The 11,365-nt window shown below is 35.2% G+C and overlaps 1 long non-coding RNA gene across 1 annotated transcript; it reads left to right on the top strand.

Annotated features, from left to right (window-relative positions):
• The first annotated feature begins 375 nt into the window (after window positions 1–375).
• LOC140170309 (uncharacterized) lies at window positions 376–5,354 on the top strand. Its single transcript, XR_011861522.1, has 2 exons — window positions 376–2,367; window positions 2,419–5,354. It is a non-coding gene; the product is annotated as an uncharacterized lncRNA (long non-coding RNA).
• Window positions 5,355–11,365: the final 6,011 nt, after the last annotated feature.

Below are 11,365 nucleotides of genomic sequence, written 5' to 3'. Positions count from 1 at the left end.
GGTGTATGGATTTCAAGTGGAATAGTCCAATTTTCCAGTTAGTCTTTGAACTGACAATTTGGGCCCAGATGGTACCATAGAGAGAGGAAAGGTGGCCTATAGCAAAACGTTAAGCAGTAACATTGTAATAAGATTAAAAGCCCAAGATCAAAATGATCAACAATTGCATTAATACTGTGAACCTAATGTGTCCATCCTCATTTTGCGTAAATATTTTAAGGCCCTTCACAATTGAGTCTTAGTTTCCTGTTTCATGGTTGAAAACAAGGGATGAGGCTACTTTTAATTATTAATTATTAATTATCTATTATTTTCTTTATTTTAAAACAAGTGGTCGCATCCTACATCAACATCAGAACATGCATTTAATTATTTTACAACTATGTTTGATTTTATGCATAAGTAATGGTAGAGTTATGTTCTTTGTTTATTCATCATTATAGTTGATACAAGCAAAGTCAGAAAGTAGCAAATGGAAGTCATTAAAAGTTATTTTAAAAGAGAAAATCCAAAATAAAAATAAAATAATTAAATATTTTGCAATTCTCTACTTTGGACGCGCGCGGGAAACAGGAAACTAAGAATTAATTGTAAAGGGCCTAATGGAAAATTAATATATTTCATTTAATACATTTTCCTTTGACATTTAAGTTTCCGACTCAAAATGAACTGTTTTTTATTGCTACATGTATGAGAAGAGGGCATGATTATTGTTTATAATGCCCTTAATTCTATTAATGAACCTCTAAATATATTTAATAGATAGATACCATTACAAGGCTGGAAACCAACACAGAATTGTAAGAATCTGATTGTTTTAAGGAGAAAATACACCAATTACTCTCAATTTCATTACATAGCATATTTTTAATTTTTATGTTTTTATAGCAGCTGTTTATATCGTTTTCTTTATTAATTTGCATATTTTTTGCTGTGTCAAATTCATACGATTAAATTATAAGTAATAATTTAATACATAGAAATTGTTTATTGTACAATATTATAGAATATCAAAATGCAAATAGATATATTATGATTTCTTTTGGTAGCTAATTCGATACTCATATGCATTACAACTGAGAAAATAGATGCCAGTAACTCATCTTCATATATGGAAGTTATAATACTAAATGTATCTGTAAATTTATGAATGAATCTGTCACAGATATCTTAAGTTTCTTACTTTTTTTACAAGCGAAGTATTCATTATTGTTCTTGTTTGAGCGGGCTATTCTGTTTAAAATATGTCATACCACTGTGGAAGATTTAAGAAAGGTCTTCCACAGAAGGAGCATGTTTTTCAAATGGAATTAGCTTGAGCTAATTATTTTGAAACTCATACTCCCCTTGTACAACCTTCACAAACGTACCCTTGTATATGGCTTTACCTGTATCTTCCACAACTGGAGTGAGTATTTCAAATGGAAGTTACTCAAATGTCTATTATGTTTGAAACCCATACTCCTTCTGTGGAAAACTTAAGGTAATTCTTCCACAGGGGTAAGGATTTTAAATAGAATAGCCAAATTTAAGACATATGCCTGTTTGTGTACATGTAGGAGTAGGAGTAATTCTTCCACAGGGGTAAGGATTTTAAATAGAATAGCCCAATTTAAGACATATGCCTGTTTGTGTACATGTAGGAGTATGTTTATGTCCATGTGAGAAACACAAAATTTCTCCTGTGCCAATCTTTATATAAGGGAATTATTTTGAATTCTAGGTTTAAGTCCATGCAGAGAAATATATATATAGTGCCCACATGTCCATTATGTGTTTAAAATGTTGTTAAGATCCATATAGTATATCAACTAAGTATAAGCATTGCTCCACTGATGTGATTGAACTCAATACCAAAGCATAAAAATATGAAAGCAATGTTAAAATGTCCTTTTTGTACATTATATAGATATTGTTAACTGCTTACTTTGATGATCAAAGGTATTTTAGGCAAAACTTACTTTGTAGTGGGTGCTGGGTGTTGATTTTGGAAGACAATCCAGTGGGGCTAACCGCTAACATCCGATAGCATTATGCAAGGATCTACTGGGCTTTCCCATTTAAAATCCACACTCTCCCTGTGGAAGATATTGGAAGTATCTTCCAAAGGGGGAGTATGAATTTCAAATGGAATTAGCACAGCTGTTAAGGTTGACTTGAATTTTGATAATTGCAGAAGGCCAATAATAGCTCTGCTCAGGAGGGCTACCATGAAGACATTGCAAATGGGCTATTTAAGTTGAAATCCATATACCCGCTGTTGAAGACATGACCTTAATCTTCCACACGGGGTGTGTGAATATCAAATGGGGTTACCTGAAATGATGATGCCATTTGAAATCTACACTCCTTGTGTGGGAGATTAAGGTCATGTCTTCCATCGGGGGTATGTGGCTTTTTTGTGTGTGGGAGATTCAGGTCATGTCTTCCATCGGGGGTATGTGGCTTTTAACTGTAATAGCCTAATGGTTAGAGGAATGAAATGAAGAAGCCTTTTAGGAGTGCACTGATAGTGATATGATAACGGTGGCATCACTGTCTAGTTTCTTTCACTGCCCGCCAGATGTAAGTTTTGCCTAAAAATATACTAGTCTTGCACTATAGTATTAGTCCAGTTATACAAGACTTACACATGTATTGTAGGCCAGCTCTGAGAGTGTAAACACAAAGTTTGTTAAAGAGAATTTAGCACCGTTTAGAACAGGGTCCCAGATATGTATTCGCTTGTCTTTAGCTACAAGCAGAAATCTAAACATCACAACAATTTTAAACCGTTCCTTTTTGGGGAAGACTACATCTCAAGATTTGTGTACAAATTTATAAAAAAAAAAAATTCCACCAAAAGAAGCCTAATTATGTTGTGTGCATTGGGCTATTCCAGTTGAAATCCATACACCCCCTATGGAATACATGAGCTTAATCTTCACATGAAGAATTATGTATTTCAAATGGTGTTACCTGAATGGGTGATTCCATCTAAAAGCTACACTCCCTGTGTGGGAAATTAAGATTATGTCTTCGATAGGGGGTGTATGGATTTCATCTGGAATAGCTCATTTGGATACCTTACATATGTCAGTAGCCCCAATAGTGTATGTGGCACCCATTTGAATGAAAATATACAGATTCAAAAGTTGCACTCAAAAGTATTAATATCACACACTCACCAACTGGTTAGTTTGCTACATGTAGTGTTGTGAATAGATGATATGGGCTATTCCAGTTGAAATCCATACACTCCCTATGGAAGACATGACCTTAACCTCCCACACAGGGAGTGTAGATTTCAAATGGAGTCACCCATTCAGGAAACCCCATTTGAAATTCACACTCCTTGTGAGGGATATTAAGGCAATGTCTTCCATAGGGGGTGTATGGATTTCAACTGGAATAACCATATGCCTTTGAATGTACAGGATAGTCCTTTTGTACTGCAAGAGCTAATTCTCTAAAAGGAATAGAACAACCCTATAAAAAATCCTGTATTGTGTAGAAAGTTCAATGACCTGTTTATATAATCTGTGCAAAATGTGCCAAATTCAAAATTGATACAATAAACCAAAAATCATTTGACGTTTTGAATGTCTTTTGATTTTCCTGTTAAAATTAAATGTTTATATAATATGGGAAGGTGACACATTTGTATATTACTTTAAATTATGTTAATTTATTTTAAGGGGCTGTCTGATAATCATGTGGCCCAGGCGGGGAGGATAATGTTGGGGGAAATGACATTGTTGGCAGGGCAAGGGGGTGGGGGCAGGAAGCAATTTGGCACATCATTTGGGGCACAAATTGTTCAGTAAAAATATGTAGAAATTATAAGCAAAATCACTGCTCATATGCATAGCTGGCATCATTCATTTTGAGTTTGAAAGTTGTGTTTCACTGTTTGGAAATTTTGCCCTCCTATCCCCAGGGACACATAATTATTACACAGCCAGCCCTGTACACTTATATGACTAATTGAATTGCAAATTTCTGTGAAATTACACCCAAGAAATATAATTTAAGAATTGGCATCTACCTGCATTATGATGTCAGAATGGGCTATTCTGGTTGATATCCACACACCCTGTGGAAGACATGACCTTAATCTCCCACACATGGGGTGTAGATTAATTTCAAATGAAGTTACCCATTTTGGTAACCCCATTTGAAATTCACCCTTTCTGTATGGAAGATTAAGGTAATATCTTCCACAGGGGGTGTATGGATGTCAACTGGTATAGCCATTATGTTTGTATTGGTATATGAAGATTTTTATCATTTGTACAATTTTTTTTTTCTTCACATGAACAAGGAGTCATAAAGTTGACAAAAATGTGCAGAAAATATGAAATTATTTGGACATAATTATTAAGACAATTTTAAGGTGCATATTTTATGTAATATGAGGTATTTTGTAGTGTAAGTTATTTTATTTCTGGCCGCCTTATTTATACCTGAAATTATATCGATGGTTGAGTGCAAAAAGGTGGCAGGTGCTTTGTAATTTTAAGTCCACACTCCCCCTGTGGAAGCTTTTGAAAATATCTTCCACAGGGGAGTATGAATTTCAAATGGAATTATCACATTAACCAGCTCTATTTGAAACTCACCTCTCTGTGTGGGAGATTCAGGTTGAATCCTCATCAGGTGTATGAAATTCAAATGAAGCTGCCTAATGTGTTCATTCCATTTGAAATTCATACTCCCCCTGTGGAAGATATTTCTAACATCTTCCACAGGGGTAGTGTGGATTTTAAATGGAATAGCCTTTGTGCATTCAACAGAATTATATTATTCTATAGAATGGGTATTCTGTTTAAAATCCACACACCCCCTGTGGAAGATTTTACTGCCATCTCAATTCCAGTTATGTATCTTATGTTCATTCCATCCAGCTGGAATTGTTTCCTAGTTTTATGTTAAATTCAAGTTGACAATTGTTTAAAATCCACTTGAATTTGGCAAGTGGAAAAGGTGTAGAAGATTTTGGACTCCCAAAACAAAATTATTGAATATTGGGCCAAATTATGCCAAATTCAAGTGGATTTAATAACAATCGTCAACTGGAATTTAACATAAAACTAGGAAATTCCAGCTGGATGGAATGAACATAAGATACACAACTGGATTTGAGATGGCAGTAAAATTTGGACTAATTTAAACTGTTGAATTTGGTTGGAATTCCAAAAACTTGCTCAGTGGGGGTGTGACTTTCAAACAGAATAACCCTAATGTGCTTGTGGCACCATTATGCATTATTGTTATACATTGTAATTATTGTATCTTGTATATTGATGATATCACCGATTGATGAAGAAATAAAAACTGTATTAAAATTGTTTACAGTTGAATGAAAATGATGAGATGTGTCAAAAAACTCTTTTATTTTATGTTGCATCTGTATTTATTTAATTCTTGTTTGTAGCAAAAAGCCTATGTCTCAGACCTCTAACTTAAAGGGTCATGGTCCAAACATTTCATATACTGTTGTCTATCTTTCATGGGGCCTATCATTAAAATAATGTTTCTTAAGTTTGAGCATTAGATTGATAAAAGTCTACCTAGTTTACTTCAGGGACTGCCAAATGTCAAATATCAATTTTTAGTTATTTGTCATCAGTAAAAGATCATACATTATGGATTTAAATTGACAGATTGGAGATACGCCACAGCTTCGAAAATAACTGCTTTGAAAGTAGAGTCCACCTGACTTTATTATAAAATGGAGTCGCCCCATTTGGGTAACCCCATTTGATATCTACACTCCCTGTGTGGGAGATTAAGGTCATGCCTTCCATAGGGGAATAGATTTCAACTGGAATTGCCCATTGTTAAATTAGCCTTACTTTTAGATTTCAAAATGACCATATATCCCTGTAAATTGCAAATGTCAACAACATAACAAATAACACATTCTAAATAATTATGTTAATTATAATTATTTATTCTTTTCTATATACATAATCTTCAAATGCTGTTTTTGTTATAAAAAGAAGATAAAGAAGATCAATTGTGACACAATCTGGTCCATGGGGGCCAAAGGAGGCATTTTTGAAAATTGAGTTATTGTAATTATTACATTATACATAAAATATGCTATCATTTACTGAAAACAACAAAGGTCTAACTTCAAAGTTATGAAGTTTTTTGATTTATGTTTTCTTATGTATTTTATTGTTTTTTACTCCATATTTTTACCTTTATCTCAGTTTCAAATTTGCCGCCTTTGGCCCCCATGGACCAGATCGTGTCACAATTTTGCAGAAACGTTATATCCAAGAAATATCAAGGGCTCCGAGTGTAGCACTCTGCCGACGACTTGAGATGAGTCTGGTATTTATTCCTATGATGTACGTATGTCACTGTACACAAGTGCTATCTGTACTAACTGAATATAATTCTATGAGATCTGGTGGGTCCATAGTCTTGCAAATTTTCAGTTTCCTCAGCTCAAGTCATGACATCTTTCTAACTCACTACATAAATTGAAATACAAAATTATTCCATAGTCATAGAAAATATCATGTTAGCAAAATATACACATCATTTTTGTATTGTTACAAAACATATTAAATACATATACAGCTATAGCATCTTGCATATTTGTTTGTGTATAAAAAATAAGAATTGTTATCAAATTTTGGGCACTGTAGAACTTTTTCATTGCACATAATTAAATAAAAATATCTATCAAATATGATAAGGACAATGAGAGTTGCGACTAATACCTACAGAATACAACACAATAAAGCTGAATTTATACTTGATCGCTGAGCAATTGAGATGCACCGCTTTTGGTAAGCAATGAGCAATTGTCGAATTGAGATGCATCGCTCGTCACTTTTGCATTTATAATAATCACGGCGCTCACGATTGCAGACGATAATTGCAAGATTCAAAAGGCCACTAAATGCATTTTTAGACCATCCGTTGCTGTCAATAATTATTGCTTTGAATTAATTCATTTCAGAAAGTTAATGATCGAGAAAGGTAAATTTAATTAGCAAAATATTCATAACCTCATTAATAAACGCGGCGCGCTTGATCCAATCATATTTTATTATTTGCAAAACGCGAACGCAAATCGAGGTCATTAATATCTCACAATTGACCGCAAAATGCGTAATTGTTCCAATGTCGCACACAATTGACTTCGCGTTACTCGCCGTGATTGCGTCCAACAAACTCTGGCGCTGGCTGCCGTATTTGGATTGCGGCGCTACCATATTTGCACAGATTCTGATACGCACTTTTGTTATTAGTCGTTCTGTTTTAGCCTGATCGATTTTTGGAAAGGGATGATGTAAAAATCATCTATTTTTATAAACTTTTGAGCAAAATTTTGTGTTATTTTGTAAGGTGAAGAGATTAAAGTGACGAAAGTTATGAATGAGGTTAATAACTTTGCATCGGTAATATATCGGGCATTGTGAAAAATCTAAACATTTTGCTTTGAACCTCGGAATATCCTCGGGCTACGCCCCTCGGGATATTCCTCGTTCCAAAGGCAAAATGTTTAGATTTTTCACAATGCCCTCCAAATAACCGGCGCAGTTATTAACCTCTAAATAGATCCAGTTGACAGCAAAATGATTGGTTGATGCATTCACATGTTAATCGACATCACTCGGGAGTTGAGATTTCTTCAACTCGCAAAAGCAACATCGTTTTTGCCTCAGCGATTTGTATCGATTGATCGGCTCGATGCTCTGAAAATGTAAATAAACACTGAAAATGTGTGAGAATTCCTTCTGCAAAAGCGATCAAGTATAAATCAGCTAAACTAATGCATTTCACTCATAGACTAATAATACTACAGAGATGCCATAGAGGCAAGAGAATGACCATTGGTAATAGTGACCCTACTGTTTAGAACAATATCTGAAACAATGAATTGACTTGCAAAGTACATTAAACGTATCTGGACAATTTTTATCCGGATATCTTGGTTATCTAGATGAATGATTTTCATAGGAAAACATGTTTGTAAATGCCATGACACCTTATCATTATGTTCTAACCCACTGCAATAACAGCTAACTGATGTATATACAGCACTGTGTTATACTCAAATCCCAATTAAGATGATGTCGCAATTTCAATACTTTCGACATTCAATGCAATGTTACACATAATTCGCTATATCGGGTTTGGTACAATTCTGGTTTACCCTCCGCACCCTGTGTTTTAGGTACAATTCTGGTTTACCCTGCGCACCCTACGTTTTAAGGTTAGGGTTAGGGGCTAGGGTTAGGACTAGAGTTAGGGTTATATTTGTTTGCAGGGTATACCAGAATTATTCCTCAGGTTTATTTATTCACTTATCTGGATTTTTCACATCTTCAGCCCATGCTTGGTCTCATCATGTCATAAGTGAGATTGGATTGTAATAGACCGTCAGGAGAGAGACATTTTGGTAGACGAACGAGGTACCAATATCTAGCCACAGACGTGTGTAGGGGGTCACTTGATATTAACGGAATGGCGTGTCTGCCGGGTTCCACCCACTGTGTGTGCCCCTGGGGGCCCTCCAAATAGCTAGAAAAATAGGTTCAGGGTAGATGAGGGTGGTACCATTCAAAACCACCAGCACAGTGTGTGCAACGTTCTCCATATATCAACATCACAAACGGCAGACATTTTAACTTCTGTCAAAGGCCTGTCAGACCCCCCAGGCCCCCCTGAAAATCAGCCAAACATAGATGAGCAAGGTACCACTTAGGAACAATTCCAAATGAATGAGTGTAGTGTATAGAATACTAAATGGACAATAACAGACACATAGTCCCCTGCACTACCGGTATCAGACACCCTAAAGTACCGCCGCGGCCCCCTGTTTTCAACTAGCCTAGGCTAGATATTGTAGATACCACTCAAAAATAATCTTAAATGAACAAACATAATTCATAGAACACGAAATAGGGTATAACAGACATTTTGTCTGCTGCAATACCGAAAACAGACACTCCAAAATGAACCACTACCCCCAGCTTGCCAACTAGTCCGGGCTAGATATTGTCGATACCACTCAAAAATAATCTTAAATGAACAAACATAGTTCATAGAACATGAAATAGGGTATGACAGGCATGTTGTAATACCGAAAACAGACACCCCAAAATGACCCTTACCCCCAGCTTGCCAACTAGCCCGGACTAGATATTGTCGGTCCCGGTTGTCGGTACCACTCAAAAAACTTAAATGAACAAACATACTTCATAGAACACGAAATAGGGTATGACAGACATTTTGTCTGATGCAATACCGATACCAGACACCCCAAAATTGTCACCTACCCCAGCTTACCAACTAACCCAGCATATATATTGTAGGTACCAAAAAAAATCCTAAATGAACTGACCACACACCCCCACACACACAGAATTTACACTAAAGAAAACATATTAAACATTTCAAAGAACTTACTCAATATGCCTCGAAAATTCATGATTTCAAGAACATTTTAATGCAGTTATTCACTTTGCATCAGAATAATGAACATCTTAATTCCAAATCGTCGGCAGAGTGCTATACTATCGTAAGTGACATTGTTGGCCAATTTGAGATGTTGAATTATGGAAGGCCATTAAAATACACATTTTAAACCAGGTTTTAAGTTTTAAAATTGCTTAGTTATTTTTTAATCAATAAAATAAGTTCAATGCAATTTTATTAATGCCTGCAAGACTAATGTGCCACTTACGATAGTCTTGCACGCTAAATTTTGTTTTTCATCTGCTGCAAGACCATCGTATGTGCAACATACGATACTTTCTTGGACCTAAACAACAAAATCACGGAATGCTACACTATCGTAAGTGCAAAACAGTCTCTAACACATCACTGACTGTGACGGCTAAACGCGATGTCACCAAGCTTGCTAAGTTTAAATATGGTGTTCTTATTTTTTGATTCAGTAATAAATCTTGAGAGACAACATTAGGGCAAAAGGTTTCTTGCTATTGTAAATATTATGTGCCTAAATAAATTAACAGTTGGTAAGTAACATAAAATGACAAATATTGGACATTTGAGCTGATATTACGCATATCCTAATAGCAGTGGCCGATACACTATCCTATGTGGCACATACGATAGTATTGCACTCTACACTTATTTCTATTTGAGTGCAACACTATGGTATGTGCCACTTACTTACATCTAAATCAATAAATAATTTATCTATTTATTAACTTTAACAACATTTATATAGTTAATTGTTAAAATTAAATTGTTTTACATTCCCATGTCATTTTATGGCTACTGGGAAACAAACGACTTCGCAAAACACAAAAAATGCTCCTCCGGTAAAATTGTCCAAACTGCACTTACGATAGTGCTCTGCCGACGAAATGGCTCATGTTGCTTCCAAAGTTTAAACTCTATGCATGTGTAAATTCGGGTATACAATGTAGAAAAACATCATTGAAGATGCCCTGTGCTCATTATTTAAGATACACGAGATGCACAAAATGGAACATATAGTCATGTGAATGCAAAAGGTCTTAACTGACATTTTTAGCTAAATTGACTTTTCTGTTAAAACACACATTTTCACAAACTTTCACACAGGTTTCAAATCAAAATAGTAAACAATATTTTGAGAGAAAATAGGAGGTTGACATGCCCACTTTCAGCACCATGGATCCAGTATCCCCCGTTGTTGTTGTGAAAGAAATAGGTAGAATATGCAGATACGAGTCACCAGCTGAGAACAGTAATTATGTCCCCTTATTAAATAAGTTGATTAGATAACTGAAAGATAAATAATAAGTTGACTAGATATATCAGTGTGATCGGGGCGAGGACAGTGATGTCAATTTTGGGAGGGGTCTGGTATCAGCAGTGCAGCAGACAAAATGTCTGTCATATCCTATTTCGAGTTTTATGAAATGTGCTTGTTCATTTAAGACTATTTTTGAGTGGTACCGACAATATCTACTGTAAGCCAAAAAATTAAGGTACTAGTTATGTTCACCTCCTGTATATCCTAAACAAAGACAGATATGCCATAATTGGAACCAGCAGCCAATAGTTGCATCTTGTATCTCGAATTTAAGATCTTATTCGTTGAAATAATGTTTAAGAAATAAAGACACAGCGATCCCAAAACCCAAATAAATAACAATTTAAAAGCTGCAGTTTGCTGCATTAAATACCTTATTGATTTGTACACAAAGCGTTCGTGAACAAGAGAACTAGCGCTGCGCTTCCATATTTGATTAGCACGCGTTAAAACTAGCGTCGTGCTTTCATTGATTAGAACACAAATGTGCAACTTTTGATTTTGTTTCTTCATTAGGTTTTTAGATCACCGTTTCTTTAATTCTCAACCAATTTCAACAGATAAGGTCTTAAATCAGAGCTAAAGAGT

The sequence above is a fragment of the Amphiura filiformis genome, chromosome 14 (genome assembly GCF_039555335.1).
Source record: "Amphiura filiformis chromosome 14, Afil_fr2py, whole genome shotgun sequence".
In the NCBI taxonomy this organism is placed as follows: Eukaryota; Metazoa; Echinodermata; class Ophiuroidea; order Amphilepidida; family Amphiuridae; genus Amphiura; species Amphiura filiformis.
This window is presented reverse-complemented; position numbering and strand designations above follow the sequence as displayed.